At 39.5% G+C, this 17,273-nt stretch overlaps 1 pseudogene; it reads right to left on the bottom strand.

The window, feature by feature from the left end:
• Positions 1-250: 250 nt before the first annotated feature.
• Positions 251-1,556, bottom strand: LOC101329096 (elongation factor 1-gamma-like; annotated as a pseudogene).
• Positions 1,557-17,273: the final 15,717 nt, after the last annotated feature.

The following is a 17,273-nucleotide window of genomic DNA, read 5'->3' as shown; positions in this document are numbered from 1 at the left end:
GCAAGGCAATTAAAAAAAAAATCAAAACCGAGGAGAAACCTCTCTTTCTGCTCTTCTGAAGGCTTCTCTCCTGCACAGGAAGGTCCTGGAGGTATAGACAACACCCTGCTTCAAAATATCTACTCCCCTTTGAAGAAACCATGACCCACGAAGGAGGCAGGGCAGGAAAGGGTTCAATGTTCAGTTTCCTTTAATGACCCCATTCTCCCTGAAAGGCAGGTGCAGGCAGCTAGGCAATGGCAAGAGATGTTCACTTGAAGATCTTGCCCTGATTAAAGGCTTTGCCCGCATGCTGGAAGACCCCATCCCAGGAAAAATATTCTTGAACCAGTGGCTGGATATCCTTGCTGCTGGGATCCAGTTTCTGCTATGTGTATGACTCATAATCCACCTGCCAATCTGGACTCAGGGGAAAGGCAAGTTCCTGGTCTCGGAAGACTCAGACTCCAGAAATGGAGCTGCTATTGTTGGTTCCAAATAGAATGACACTGGCAAAGGCATTCTTCCTCAGTTTGTCCAATTGCTGGAACATTCCATTGATAAGGTTGCAGCTTATGAATGTCTGGGTGAGCTCTTCAGGGAAGCAGTAGTTGCAGTACCACAGGAATCAGCCATTTTTATCAAAGTGCTCCCAAAAGTACGGCAGCACCACGGAGAGTGTGTCCTCGTTGGAGTACTTGCGCTTAAATTCATCCAACACAAAGTTACTCTTGGGCAGGTGAGCAAAGGGATCCTTGGCCTTCTGCTCAGCAGCCAATGCCTGCTCACATTCATCCAGCGCCTCCTCAGTAGCAGAGGCAGCTGTCTTCTTCTCCTTCCGCTCAGCTTGGGGCTTCTTCTTCTCTTCTCAAGAAACTTTCTCTTTCCATGGGGTGTCCTTTTAGGCTGGTTCTCTGCAAACTTTTTAACATCAAACTGGGCTATTTTTTCAGTTTCACCTCACCCAAGACAACCCAGAACTGGGGCTGGTTAATGCAGGTGAGGAGCCAGTGGTTTGTATTAGGAAAGGACTGGCAGAAAGAAGGCTTCAGAACCTGTTTATAAAGCCACAACAGGGTGCAGACAACTATGATATCAGCCATTGTCACACGTTCGCCCACCAGAAAAGTCCTTGTCTTCAAGTGAGCATCCAGCAGCCTCATAATTTGCCTCACCACCACCTTTGCATGCTCTGTGACCTGCTTGTTGTGGTGCATGTTGCTCAAGGTGGGGAACACCCAGGTACTGGCTGGGGGAACTATGTTTCTATCAGCAAAGCTCACCCACTGCACCACCTGGACTGCTGCTTCAAGAGTACTTCTCCGCAACTCCTCGTTGCTCACATAGGAGGCAATGCCATTGCTCTCAAACACACAGAATCCATCATCACCCTCAAAGGCTGGAACCTTGCCAGCAGGAAATTTACTGAGAAATTCGGAGGTGCAGTTGGTTTGGCCAAAATAGAAGTGGGGTGGTGCAGAGAGCACATGGACTTGATCCCCGCTGTACTGAGTGGCAGTGAGGGCCTTGAAGGCCTTCCAGTTTTCAGGATATGTGCACAAGGTTCCAGCCGCCATGGTGATTCTGCAGAGAAAGGGGCTAATTTATTGTCATATTACTATGTGATCATTTTAAGCTGGGTACCTTATAAAAGTGATGCGTAAGGCTCTTAGAGGGAAGGCTAGCATGAAGATTTTATCAATAATGTGAAGATTCATTAAGTCAATTAAACTAAATTATCCCATTTCTTAAACAACCCTATGATTTTTGAAGCACACGCTCAATCTTTATTCAGCTTACTTAATACATTAAGGGTCTTTTAAAATATTTCATATACTAGCTGGAATAAAGAAAAAAATTCTCTTAAAAGTTTTTTTTATTTTATCTCAAGAATTAATATAAGTACATTATTATTATGGTAGATAATTCTACTTAGAATTATTATCTTCTCTTACGTACAGTACTAACATTTCCATAAACTAGCAACAGGGAGAGCTAATATCGCTGGGATTTTTCAACTCTCATTACACGACTGGAACACATTTCTTTGTAAAAAAACAACAACATTCTCAGATGACTATTACCTACTGTGATAAACTATTTCTTACTCTGCCATTATTGTCATAAGAGTTAATGAAAAGCCTCTTGTTACTTTACAAGTACAAATCTTTTTTTAAAATTTTATTTTTTTATGGAAGTAGAGTCAAGTTACAATGTTTCAGGTATACAGCAAAGTGATTCAGTTATATATATATATATATATATATATATGATATTAATATAGTTCCCTGTGCTATACAGTAGGTCCTTGTTGTTTATCTATTTTATATATAGTAATGTATACCTGTTAATCCCAAATTTCAATTTTATCCCTCACCCCCTTTCCCCTTTGGTAACCATAAGTTTGTTTTCTATGTCTAGGACATTTAAAAATATTCATTCAGAAAATAGTTATTATTATTATGTGACTGACTATGGATTAGGGACTAGGAATACAACAATAAAGACAAATGCTTGTGCCTCATGGTTTTCATTCTAGTGAAGGATAAGGTTATGTCTAAGTGGGTTTTTCCTTTCTTGGCCACACACTTAGATACTGACATTTGAATATCTAAATTTCAGCATCTCATGTTGTTTTGTTTGCTCTATTATGCATCTCTGATTGTTTTGTGTATTTTGTCTTTAGGGAGTTGGTAACAACTTAGTGGTAGAAAGTGCAAGGTTAGGGCCTTATTGCCTAGGTCTGAGTCCTGCTCAGCTATTTTCTAGTTGTGTTATATTGAACAAGTTTTCTTTATCATTATAAGCTTCCCAGGAATAGCAGTAGGGACAACTATGCCATAGGTTTAAAAGAGACACTTGTAAAGCACTGAGCAGAGTGCCAGGCACATTCATTAACCATTATTTCTTAAGATTAACTATTAATTTTGAGACCAAATATTTTCATTAATACATATTTTTCATATCCTATAACAATTAGAATGGTGCTGTGTTCACAGAGAGGCAATAATAAATTCCCTGGAAAAAAGTAATAAGAGCAGCTTTGATAAAGAAAAGCAGGGGAGAATACACAGGCTCTAAACAATTCCATCAGGGAAGTGATAAATGAAAGGGAGAGGGAAGCTGAAAACAAAGGTCTCAAGGTAAAGCCATACTCCATAGTTAGCTACTTTTACCATTTATTAATGACCAGTCTTAAGGGGGAGATTCAAAAGAATTTTTTTTTGTTTTTTAAACAATATTCTCCTCAGAATTGAAACTCCGTATCTATGGTTCTCCCTTTCCCTGGAGGAAGTTAGATAAGAGGATACAGAGAAAGGGTCATCTTTGAAAAGTCTTCTCTTCCTTGACATGAGTTTCAGACCCAATAGCACAATGTGTTGGAGAGGCAAGGGAATTGTGGTCCATCAAAGACTGCAAAAGACTGCAAAGATGTCTTCCTTCTCTGCTTTACTAAGAAGCCAGATGCCTGGGAATGACTGCTTCGGTCTCCTGACATCTCCAGAAGGTTTGATGTGTTACTGTGGGAGCCAATAAACCATTTTCTCTGTGATGACAGAGTTCTGAGTCCAGCTGTGTCAGACACAAAGAGGAGTGATTCTTTCCTTCAAATGTTGGGGCTCTCACCTAGTGTGAGACACCTCGATAGGGTTGTAACTTTGGGGAGATGTGACAATGATAGCATAGCCCTGTTTGCTGGGTCTGAGTGATGCATAATTCTTTCAGTCAGCAAAATCCTCAGCCAAGAACAGAGAAACCTTTTGTACCGAGTTTCTCTTTTCTTCACACTCTTCTCTTTAGAGAATTCTGAGTTGAATTGGGCTGATGGAGATTTTGCTGTTTATCACATCAGACAGCCTTCTCTCCAGACACAATTCTTCTGGGAGTTTCACTGATTTTAGATGAAAGTCTACATGTGCCACATCCAAATTTGGGCTGAAGAATTTAGAAATGTAATCAGGAATCATCACTATTTGGAAAATGTCTTTGTCCTTGTTTGTTAGTTTAGCTTTTGCTGTGGGTTTTCTCAGTCTGGAGCTGGTCCAAGCAAATATGCTTTTACCAGCACCCTTCATGGCAAACTATGCTGTTGACAGTATGATTTCAACCTGAGAGTAGATAGAGTCCCAGACTGTGAGCTGATTGAAATCTCTCTCCTCAAGTACTGGAGGAGGAACAATCTTTTATTAAACCAGACAGCACCCATTATGTCATGTCCTGGTAATGTGTCATTGGCATGGCAATAGGAGATAAATAGCCTGCTACACCTCAGCTCAAACTCACCCAGTGATTCATGAAGCACCATTACATTAAGGCAACTCAAAGTGGCTCATATAAAAAATTATTCATAAATCTCACCTATATGAATGCAGATTTAGAAAAGCAAATGGAGTAATATAAAATAATTCAGTAAATTTATCATGAAAAATGCATTTATGCCAATGTGTAAAGTTTGCTGCTAAAATATGAACAAGATGGTAAAATAAAAAACAGAAGGTTTGTCAATGTATCAAGCAGGTACAAAAGGATTTAGATATGGATAGGGGGCTCTGTGTGTAAGTTATAGTGTCTTTTTATTGATGGCATTTAAGTTGGTTCATGTTTAGAGCAAAGCCTTTTTCATTTCCAGAAGCAGCTTGAAAATGACAAATGGTATTTGTAAAAGGGTAAGGAACAGATATTTTTATAGGGCGAGGGAACAAACTGATGTATAGTTTATATATAGTTTATAGTTTATATAATGCTTGATAAGACATGGATCTGTCACTTTATATTAAGTACATTCTAGTGATCTAGTAACATGTTAATTCGCCTGGAAGAATTGAAAAACAGAACCCCTGACCTGCAGGTACATACACTGTAAACACATTTTCTTGAAAAAATGCCATAGAGGAAGAGCAGTATAAATTAAAACACTTAGCTATTTATCATTCAAATTATATTTGTGATTCTTAGAAGTATGGAGTGTAGTAATTTAGGAAACTGTGGATAATCTAAAATGAGGGATAATTTTTAGGAGAAATAAGGGAGAGGGCATGCAGGGTAGCATGGGGGCTAGGGTAGCACCGTGGCTCATGTACAGCTGTCAGTTTGGGTCACTGATGAGAGAGATAGGAAGTAAGGGGGTGGGAACAGAGACCTAGAGAGAGCTTTAAAGATTAAAAGAGAAGCATAGAATACATGTGCCAGGCAGTCAGGAGACATCATTGCACTGAGAATATAACTGCAGGCACTGATTAGGTAAAAGGCTCCACACTGTCTTTCCATTAATTGGTGAATTTTGCATTCAGGTTTACAAGATGAAAGCTTTCTCTTTAGAGCATTTGCTACTTTGCACTTCCCAGGATGCTTGAAATCTTGCCTAGTCATCACTAGTCATTCACTCATCCCTTGCTGTATGCAGTTGTCCGAGATCCTGATGCCCTATCAACCTATCTGATTTCCAAAAGACTACAGATCTATTGGAGCATTTGAAATTGGGCTTCAATGGGGCTTCTGATCATGTCTTCATTCCTCCCTCCTCAACAAACAAAATTAGGCTTGGAAGAACTCCCTTTGCTTTTCATTCATTTGCATGTTAATAAAACCAAACCAAACCAATGGAGTAGGGATCTATCATTTTGATCTGCTTGTATCCCAGGGAGCTTTGTTAAACTACTTTTATCACTCACTACTGGAAGCAGCCAATTGAGTGAGGAACAATCTCTGAAGCCTGTTACTGATCTTGCTAACACAGATGTAGGTGTAGTTAGTGGAAAGATATATGGCTATAGATTCAGAAGATCCCACTGTACTCATACCCTGGATCTGCCTGAGGGTAACTCTTTTGGGGATCTGACTCCTGTTATCAGGGTGAAATAAAACAACCTCTATAAAATATGTTGTAGTAACAAAAAGCTGAACATTCACTTATTAATAAATAAAATCATATTTTCAGGTAAATACATAATGAAATGTCTCCCTGTGATTCATGCTTAGCTTTGGGGATACCACAGTAAAAGGGATTGATATGGTTCTCCCTCTCGTGGAGTTCCCAACCTAGTAAATTAGGGGTTTGGAGGATGAGAAAAATGTCATTGAACTAGGAAGAAAGAGGAGGAACATGAGAGGTGCTAGGCTAAAAATCATATGATTATGTACCTTAACGAAACTGTAGACATAATTTCCTATACATGAAATAAAATGCAGCAAGACCTACATTTTCTTGTTCATGATCTATTTCCTTTTCCCTATTACCAACCCTGGTCATAACATACAAGATCTACTGAAATTCTGGCACTTGTAATGTCCCAGGCTAGATAAATGTACCACCCTTAGAAACTCCAATTTGTTCTTCTGGCAACAAAGGAATCTTCTTAGGTTGTTGGATCAGAAAAAAAAATTAGTTACAGAGACTAGCAGGGAACAAAGAAACAGAGAAGGAATTAAGGCAAAAAAAAAAAAAAAAAAAAAGAAAGAAAGAAAAGAAAAGAAAAAATGAAAAAAAGAAGACAGAAAAAATGAAGAAAGAAATAATGGGCTGGAGAAAAAAAGTATTAAAATCTTGTCATTCTTGCTTACTGCCCAGTCTTTATTTATTTATTTATTTTTCACTGTATACATTCACCAATGCATGGAAAGGCAGTGTGGAGGCTTTGACCCAATCAGTGCCTGCAGTTATATTCTCAGTGCAATGATGTCTCATTATAAAAGGTTATAAATTATAAAAGGTTATAACTCAGGAGCACAGAGCTTCCATGCCCTCTGAGTTCTCTACTTCCCAAATCTCCACAAGTTCACCAACCTGGAAGTTCTCTGAACCTTATCATTCTGGGGTTCTATGGAGGCTTCAGTACAATGAGCATGACTGACTAAATCACTGGCCATTAGTGATTGTGTCAACCTTCAGCCCCTCTCCCCTCTCCAGGAATCAGGGGGTGGGACTGAAGGGAAGTAGAAAGATCTTAGAGGAACCAGATTCAAGTCACTGGGCAAAGAACAGCTCTGCCTGGATATTTTAGTAAAATACTCTGGTGACTGTCTAGAAGATGAGCCAGAGATATTTGGGGGGTATCAAGGCAATGCCAGCCTCACAGAATAAGTTAGGAAGTATTCTTTCTCCTGAATTTCTTTTGCATGACTTTGAGAAGGCTTGGTGTTAGTTCTTCTTTAAATGTCGTATGATTCACCAGTGAATCAATTTGCCAGCTATCAATTTGTTCCAGAGCTCTTTTTGTAAAGAGGTTTTTGATTACTGATCCAATCACCTTACTAGTTATGAGTCTATTCAGATTTTCTATTTCTTTGTGATTCAGCCTTGGGAGGTTTTATACTTTTAGGGATTTGTCCATTTTATCTAGGTTATCCAATTTGTTACAGTACAATTTTTCATAATCCTTTTTATCTCTCTACAGTCAGTAATAATGCCCCCATGTTCATTTCTGATTTTAATAATTTGTCTTCCCTTTTCTTTAGTCATTCCAGCTAATGATTTGTCAACACTGTTAATTTTTCCAAAGAACCAGTTTTGGGTTTTGTTGATTTTCTCTATTGGTTTTCTACTCTCTATTTTGTCTCTGCTCTAATCTTTATTATTTGCTCCCTTCTGCTAGTATTAGGTTTAGTTCATTCTTCTTTTACTAGTTCCCTAAGTTTCATGAGGTTAGGTTGTTGATTTGAGGGTTTTAAAAATGTGTTTATAGCTATAAATTTCTCCTTAGCACTGCTTTGCTCTTTCCCACGTTTGGTGTGTTGTGCTTCATTTTCCTTCATCTCTAAGTATTTTCTAATTTCCCTCTTGCTTTCTTCTTTGACATGGTGGTTCTATAAAGTGGTTTAATTTTCACAAATTTGTGAATTTTCCACTTTTCCTCCTGTTGCTGGTTTCTTTTTTTTTAATAAAAAATTCTTTTTTTTTAAAGATTTTTTTGATGTGGACCATTTTTTTTTTTTTTTTTTTTTTTTGCGGTACACGGGCCTCTCACTGTTGCGGCCTCTCCCATTGCAGAGCACAGGCTCCAGACGGACAGGATCGGCAACCATGGTTCACAGGCCCAGCCGCTCCGCGGCATGTGGGATCCTCCCAGACCAGGGCATGAACCCATGTCCCCTGCATCGGCAGATTCTTAACCATTGTACCACAAAGGAAGTCCAGAAGGTGAGTCTTAACCACTGGACTGCCAGGGAAGTCTCACTCTTTCTGATATCTATTATCCCATTGTAGTTGGAGAAGATACTTTGTACGATATCTATCTTTTAAAATCTACTGAGACAAATCGTGACCTAACATATGGTCTGTCCTGGAGAAGGTCCCACATGCACTTGAGAAGAACATGTGTTCTGTTGTTGGGAAGGGTTCTGTGTATGTCTGTTAGATCTAATTGGTTTATTGTGTTGTTCAGTATTGTGTCCTCTACCTCCTCCCTTCTATTGTCTGGTTGTTTATCCATCATTGAGAGTTGAATATTGAAGTCTCCAACTATTATGTAGAATGATTTTTCCCTTCAGTTCTGTCCACATTTGCTTGTCTTTAAGTATGTAAATGTTTATGATTTTACCTTCTTGCTCTATTGAACCCCTTATTAACATATAATGTCCTTCTTTGTCTCTTGTAAACTCTTCTGAGTTAAAGTCTATTTTGTCTGATATTAGTACAGCCACTCCTGCTTTCTTTTGGTTACTATTTGCATGGACTATCTTTTTCTATCTATGTTCAACTTTTTTTTGTCTTTGGATCTGAAGTGAGTCTCTTATAGGTAGCAAATATTTGCATCATATGTTTTTATCTTTTTTATCTGGGAATGTCTTAATTTCTCCCTCATTTTTGAAGGACAGTTTTGCTAGGTATAAGATTCTTTGTTGACAGCTTATTTCCTTCAACACTTTGAATACATCAACACAAGCCATCTGATCTCCAAGGTTCCTGATGAGAAATCTGCTAATGATCTTCCTGGCAAATCTTCCTCTTAGCTTCCTGGATAATAATATACGTTATCATGTCTTATGCAACAGAAAATTTTTCTACAGTGTCCTGATATCAGTTAAGTTGTAACATCTTTTTGAGACCAGAGTTTAAGGAAAAGGAATTGAATATTTCAAGTGTAGATATTATGAGGTCTTTAAAATTCCTACAGATTTTCAAACTAGAAATGAAAATGTCACTGAAGCATCTTACAGATTTAAATGTCTAACAAAGTAAATACCAATCTGTAATAACATACATAAAGAAAAATCTCTTTGGGATCATTTTTTTCTAAGCATAAAGGGGTCTTGAGACCAAAACATGAAAGAAAAAAAAAAAAAAAAAAGAAAGCAAAACACTGTGGTTTATCCCCAGCCATGATTGGTCCATTTCTTTCTCTGACCTCATAAGGTGCCATTAAGTCCCTGGTTAGGCCTAAGTTTTTTTGTCCTTAGAGTCCAGGAAGATTCTTTTTGTGACCTGATATCCTTGGACTCACAGTGAGCTTGTGTTTTCTCCTTGTTTTTGCCATCTTGTTTTCTTTATTTTTTTCTTTTTCTCTACTCTTTTTTATTTTTCTCATTTTCTTTTGCTTTTCATTTTACTTAGTTTTCTTTGTTCTGTTTTCTCGTTTTCCTTTATTTTTGTCTTTTTATCATTTTTTCTTTCTTTAAAAAATTTTTTCTTCTCAATTTTTTTTGTTTTCCCCACTTTTTTCTTTCTGCTTTCTTTTATTTCTTTGTTCTTTTTCTCATTTTATCTTATTTTTCCCCTAATATTGCTAGTATTAGTACAGTTAGTATAGTTAGTATTGTTGGTATAGTTAGCATAGTTGGTATAGTTAATATTGTTTATTAGCATAGTTAGTATAGTTAGCATTGTTAGTATAGTTAGTGCTGGCTCTGCAGCACTGCCAACAGTGGGCATCATGCACCAGGACCTGAAGCCATGGAACCTCCCCTTTGATGTCAAGATGAACATGAAAATTACAGACTTTGGCCTCAGCAATGAGTTTAATTAGTGTGACAAGCTTGATATCTTCTGTGGCAGCCCCATTCATGCTGCCCCAGAACTCTTCCTGGGCCAGAACTATGCCAACCCCTTGGTGGATGAGAGGAGCCTGGGGGTGGTTCTCTACTTTATGGTGACTGGATCTCTACCCTTTGGAGGAGAGAACTTTTGGGAGCTGGGCAGCAAACCTTGAAAGGGCAACATTATATCTCCTTTTATCTCTCCTTAGAGATAGAAAGTCTCTTGAAAACAATGATGACCCTCAACCCCAGGAACAGAGGCACTTTAAGTGACCTAATGAGGCATCCATGTGTGAACATGGGTGAGGAGGAGCCACTCAGGCTGTACAGTGAGCTGTCTTGTGAAAAGAGCCCCTGAGATTGGGGTGAAACCAGGTTCACCACTCAAGAACAGGCAGGAGGCATGACAGCATGAGCTCTAAGGAACACAAGGTTGGGTCTGCACCATCACTATGAGGCCCTCCCCTTCCACTAACCTCAGCAGCCACAGGGTTGAACCTCCCCAAGTCCTGAGGTGTCTGTGAAAAGTGAGCCTCTTAACCCCACATGGCTGTAACAGGGAGAAAATGAGTGGCTTCAGGAGGACCAGGAGTCAGGGCAGAAGACCAGAGAGCCTGCCAATTCCCCACCCAGCCTGGAGGTGAGGACTGCCACTCCCATCCCAGCCCTCCAGTGTGGGCCTGGGGCATCACCCTCCATCGGGAGCACCAGTAACAAGACTGGAGCTCAAGAAGGAACCAGCTGCTCTCAGGGTGTATCCAACTCTGGAAATTCCTCCCATGCTGGGGAGGCTGATAGAGTGTCCCCAGCTGCTCCCTCTGGCCACAGCCAGAAACAGCAGGGTGTGGCTGGGAGATTCTGGAACTTTATTTTAAAACACCTATGTTGCAGACTGCCCAGCAAGAAGTGTCAAAATAAAGTGAGACCAATGTAATACCGAATGGATGGCCAAAGCAGGAAGGTCAGGCCGTGCTCACTGGGACTTTGTCCATTGGATGATGGGAGTGTTCTATGCACATCCATGGCCTTCAGAAGCATCATATCCAAAACATGGCCAGCTCAGAGGATGGTTTGGAGTCACCTGGAGGACCAGAGTAGAGGTCACCCTTACTGCAGGTCTCTCCCCTCAGTCCCCACCTAGGTGAAAATTAAGAGACTGAACTGCATCTCCTGGGACACGTTCCCTCACTCTGTCTTCCATGTTGTTGGAGGAGGGGGATAGCTCTTTTCAGCTACTTTGTTGTTCCAATTCTTGTCAATAAACTTGATGCTCTAGAAAGATGTATCACAAACACTTTGTTTTGAATCTTCCCTTCACAGAATTGGGGCTATGCATTTTCCAGTTTGAGAAGCATGTAGTCATGCAGCACTTGGAGATAATGAGAACAACTAAATGGAAAAATGACCTAAGAGAATTATCACGATGACTCCCAACGGCAATAACTGCTGCATTGCAGGGCAGAAATGCAGAAAGTGTGTATTACCTTCTGGCACTAACATTACCAAACATTTTCATAAGGTCCAAGAGGAATTTTTGGTACCTGCAACCTGTGTTAATTATGAGAAATGCCATAAAATTATTCTATAGTTTACACTGAGCTTAACTAGTATTAAAGAAGTAAGGATTTCAGGTGTCTTTAGAAAGGAATTGCCACAGATACATCATTTCATTAATTGAAAGGCTCTTTATAAACTTGATCCTGGATACCTCTTTGCCCTGGGTTGTTTGCTTTATTAAAAAATTTATTTAACTGCACTGTATACTTGAAATTTGCTGAGAGAGTAGATCTTAAGTGTTCTCGCTACACACACAAAATGATAACATTTTGTGGTGGATATGTTAATTGTTTTTACTAAATCATTTCACAATGTATATTTATATCAAAACATCATGTTGCACACCTTTGATATATATAATTTTTATTAATAAATAAAATTATCACTGAAAGATAAAAAAATTATGACTGAGAGGTCTGTAATAAGATAACAAGGTCCCATGAACCAACCTGTGTGTGGTGTGGTCAGTTTCCTGTGCAGCTGAGTTTCCTATCATGTAGGATTTGGGCTCTGCTCTCCCCTTTCCCATGGGGAGGGGCCCCAACATGTGGATTTGACCACAGGAATTGGAGAACAGGCATCGGTGCAGTAAGGAGTTGAAGTGTTAGTTTCTGGCCTTACATTTAGGTCTTTAATCCATTTTGAGCTTATTTTTGTGTATGGTGTTAGGGAGAGATCTAATCTCATACTTTTACATGTACCTGTCCAGTTTTCCCAGCACCACTTATTGAAGAGGCTGTCCTTTCTCCACTGTACATTCCTGCCTCCTTTATCAAAGATAAGGTGACCATATGTGCGTGGGTTTATCTCTGGGTTTTCTATCCTGTTCCATTGACCTATCATTCTATTTTTGTACCAGTACCATGCTGTCTTGATTACTGTGGCTTTGTAGTATAGTCTGAAGTCAGGGAACCTGATTCCTCCAGCTCCATTTTTCGTTCTCAAGATTCCTTTTGCTATTCGGAGTCTTTTGTGTTCCCATACCAATTGTGAAATTTTTGTTCTAGTTCTGTGAAAAATGTCAGTGGTAGTTTGATAGGGATTGCATTGAACTGTAGATTGCTTTGGGTAGTAGAGTCACTTTCACAGTGTTGATTGTTACAATCCAAGAACATGGTATATCTCTCCATCTATTTATATCATCTTTAATTTCTTTCACCAGTGTCTTATAATTTTCTGCATACAGGTCTTTTGTCTCCTTAGGTAGGTTTATTCCTAGATATTTTATTCTTTAAGTTGCAATGGTAAATGGGAGTGTTTTCTTGATTTCACTTTCAGATTTTTCATCATTAGTGTATAGGAATGCAAGAGACTTCTGTGCATTAATTTTGTATCCTGAAACTTTACCCAATTCATTGATTAGCTCTATAAAACTCTTAGAGGAAAACATAGACAGAACACTCTATGACATAAATCAAAGCAAGATCCTTTTTGACCCACCTCCTAGAGAAATGGAAAGAAAAACAAAAATAAACAAATGGGACTTAATTAAACTTCAAAGCTTTTGCACAGCAAAGGAAATCATAAACAAGACCAAAAGACAACCCTCAGAATGGGAGAAAATATTTGCAAATGAAGCAACTGACAAAGGATTAATTTCCAAAATTTATAAGCAGCTCATGCAGCTCAATAACAAAAAAACAAACAACCCAATCCAAAAATGGGCAGAAGACCTAAATAGACATTTCTCCAAAGAAGATATTCAGACTGGCAACAAACACATGAAAGAATGCTCAACATCATTAATCATTAGAGAAATGCAAATCAAAACTACAATGAGATATCATCTCACACCAGTCAGAATGGCCATCATCAAAAAATCTAGAAACAATAAATGCTGGAGAGGGTGTGGAGAAAAGGGAACACTCCTGCACTGTTGGTGGGAATGTGAATTGGTTCAGCCACTATGGAGAACAGTATGGAGGTTCCTTAAAAATCTACAAATACAACTACCATATGACCCAGCAATCTCACTATTGGGCATATACCCTGAGAAAACCATAATTCAAAAAGAGTCATGTACCAAAATATTCATTGCAGCTCTATTTACAATAGCCTGGAGATGAAAACAACCTAAGTGTCCATCATCGGATGAATGGATAAAGGAGATATGGCACATATATACAATGGAATATTACTCAGCCATAAAAAGAAACGAAATTGAACTATTTGTAATGAGGTGCATAGACCTAGAGTCTGTCATACAGAGTGAAGTAAGTCAGAAAGAGAAAGACAAATACCATATGCTAACACATATATATGGAATTTAAGAAAAAAATTGTCATGAAAAACCTAGGGTTAAGACAGGAATAAAGACACAGACCTACTGGAGAACGGACTTGAGGATATGGGGAGGGGGAAGGGTGAGCTGTGACAAAGTGAGAGAGAGGCATGGACTACACATACACTACCAAACATAAGTTAGATAGCTAGTGGGAAGCAGCCGCATAGTACAGGGATATCAGCTCGGTGCTTTGTGACCACCTGGAGGGGTGGGATAAGGAGGGTGGGAGGGAGGGAGATGCAAGAGGGAAGAGATATCGGAACATATGTTTATCTATAACTGATTCACTTTGTTATAAAGCAGAAACTAATAAAAAAAATTTGCTCTTAGGAAATCAGCAGAACCTCAGAGGATTGCTCATTATATATACTTATCCCACCTGAAGTAGAAAGAGAAAATGAATTGCAATAAATGAACTTTCATTCCACCCAGAGGCTGGAAGCTGAAAGCAATATAATCTAAGTCTGAGAACAGTCTGGTTCTCACTTTTTTATTTATTGAGAATTTAGGGAAGGGACACTTTGTAAAGACAGTAAAAGATTTTTTTCTGGACAGCCTCCTATAGAAAAGCCAATGCTCTTTAAAAGAGCCTACTAGTAGAATGTTAATATGACATTGAGCTACTAATAAATATAGCCCAGGAAGAGTCAGTTTTATAGCCTCTACCAGAGTGCTAGCCTAAACTCACCCTCTTCCCCTTTGGAAAGTCACTATTTACATAGATTAATAAGTAGATTCACACAGAGGAAATAAAATGTTTCATAATAAAAAAAAAAGAAGTTGAAGTGTTGGGAGTGAGGCTGGGGAGTGGGGTGTTGGATGAGCACCCCTTGCTTCCAGACCACCTCCACTGGTGCACTGTGCTCTGTGTCTCCAAACTTAAACATCCCCCAGTTCAGGGCTGGAAAGCAGTCAGGCCTGATGAGAGAACACTCTGCTTATGAGAACATCTCCTGTTCTGTAAGCCTTGGGCCTAGACTGGCTGGCTGCGCCATGGCTGCTCCTGGTTGTCCTCATTAGTCCAAGCACAGTCCCACAGGGAGGGCTGTGGGTTTTGTTCTAAAGAGCAGGGAGTCCATGAGCAGGGAGTGACATGGTCACCTTCCATTGGATGAGACATCTCTGGCTTCAGGTGCCCAGTGGGCTAGTCCTAGAGGAGGGGGATGGGACACCACGCATGACCTCACCACATGAGGAAGGACAGGAGGAGATGGAGGAGCAGGGAGCTGTGAACGAACGGGAGAGACTTTATCGTGTTTCATCACTGCCTGGATCATTCTTGTCTGTGGCCTACAGCGTCCACACACCCAGCACACATTCACTGAGGTTGTACTGTGTGCTGGGCAGCTTTTAGACACCAGGCACAGAAGGGAGTGAAGCAGGTGGGTTTCCATTCTGAAGGAACAGACAGCACAAATAAGTCCACAGGCAGAAGGGTTCTGGCAGGGTTGTACTTGGAGCTCAACGATATCAGCAGGAATTGTCTCTCCCAAACTCTTGGCTCTGCATACTGGTGTCATCCTCACTCAGGTGGCTGTACCTTTATGAGAGCAAGATGACCACCCTTTCACAGGCTGAGGTCATGTCTCTTCTGCTCCAAAGAGAAATCTTACTTCCCTGTCTTTATAAGCTCATGTTAATATTTTTATTCTTTTTGTTTTTGTTATAGTCTCTATCAGTACCACAAAATACAGCTTTCAGTCATATTCAGTTATAATTTTGATTATGACTAGTAAAAACAAAAACTGATTTGAATTAAATTAAGCTAATACTAAAAATAATAATAGTGATTTATTCTGATCTGCAAGGTTGGCACACAGAATGAAAAGGCAGAATATAGCTGGGTTCAGGAGAATAAAAGCAGAAAATGTAAAGCTATCATAACTCCCTTTTTGACTCCTGATTCTGCCTTTCCCAGCATATCTGCTCTTTTTAGTTCTCCCTGCATGGCAGCTCTCTGTTGCAGATGTGGTTTCTAGGATTAAGATGCTGAAATAGTTGGGATGCAAGATGTTTATCAGCAATCATTATAAAGGAAAGCAGGAGAAAACAGAATTGGGTGGAGAAAAAAATTCAAATTCAAAGCAGGAAAAAACAGAATTGGGTAGAGGCATGCCTGATCAGGCCTCTACCAAGTTGGCAGAGATCTGGAGTGAGTATTACCCATCAGGGCTATGCCCTGTCAGGCTGAAGTGAGGGCAGCATTTTACCCCCTCTTGGCAGACGTAGGATTTGGGCTGCCCTAGAAGATGTGAGAAGGACATGACTTCAGGAAAAGGCGGGTCTGGCTTCATGGAGCTGAGCAGGGACTGACAAGAAGCTGTGTGCTGACCACACTTCTCAAAACTGGCAGCAAGTCTTTCCTTAAAGGGATCTGAGTGTCACATCTTCATGTTCACCACACTCTGACTTTCTTGACCTCATGTAAGAGTGGTCATTTCACCATGGTTGAGTTTCTTTCACATGCTGTATAGCCAATACATTTTAGAAGGCAAAAATTTCCCTTTACCACTTGTGTATTCCCCATAGGAGCCTGAGCAATTAGAAAGTAGACATTCAGATCACCACACCATCAATGCAAGAAGTACTACACTTTTTTTTTAAACATCTTTATTGGAGTATAATTGCTTTACAATGGTGTGTTAGTTTCTGCTTTATAACAAATCAGCTATACATATACATATATCCCCATATCTCCTCCCTCTTGCATCTCCCTCAGATCCTCCTTATCCCACCCCTCTAGGTGGTCACAAAGCACGGAGCTGATCTCCCTGTGCTGTGCGGCTGCTTCCCACTAGCTATCTATTTTACATTTGGTAATGTATATATGTCCATGCCACTGTCTCACTTAGTAAGCTCTAGTAAAATTCTTGATTAGTTTCTGCGGAAGACAGACATAGAAAAAAATAGGAAGTTTTATAGTTGGATGGGGCAGAAAGAAAGGATTCTAGTGAGAAGAAACAATAGAACAGAGTACTGAGGAACTTTGTGGAACTTCTTTTCCTAGAGAACATTAATGGGGGGAAATAATAATTTGCTTTAAAAAATATGTACAAGAGTTAACGTTGGCAACTTCAGTTCCTGCCTTAGTTATATTAACAATTATATGGGTGACATTGTTCAAGGCACTTAGATTTTCTGGGATCCTGTTTTTTAATCTGGTAAACAAGAGGTTGGGATGAGATGTCTCATGAAATCTATAAGAACATAGATAGTTACATACTGGGTCATGCTGGATGTTTTAGCCATTTATCACTGAAAACTAGATGTCTTCCTCAAGGGTTACTTGTTTTTTTCTTAATTTAGGACTTCTCTAATTATAAAATGAAGGTTTATAGGGTAAATCAATAAAGAAGGAACAGAACGAAGAGGAAACAACATGGAGAAGACAAGATGAAGTAAGCCACTATGGCTGACTTGGATAATTATTACAATAGAAACATTTTTTTTGAAGGCTTGGATTTTACTATAGATAAACTTG

Source organism: Tursiops truncatus, chromosome 13 (assembly GCF_011762595.2).
Source record: "Tursiops truncatus isolate mTurTru1 chromosome 13, mTurTru1.mat.Y, whole genome shotgun sequence".
In the NCBI taxonomy this organism is placed as follows: Eukaryota; Metazoa; Chordata; class Mammalia; order Artiodactyla; family Delphinidae; genus Tursiops; species Tursiops truncatus.
This window is presented reverse-complemented; position numbering and strand designations above follow the sequence as displayed.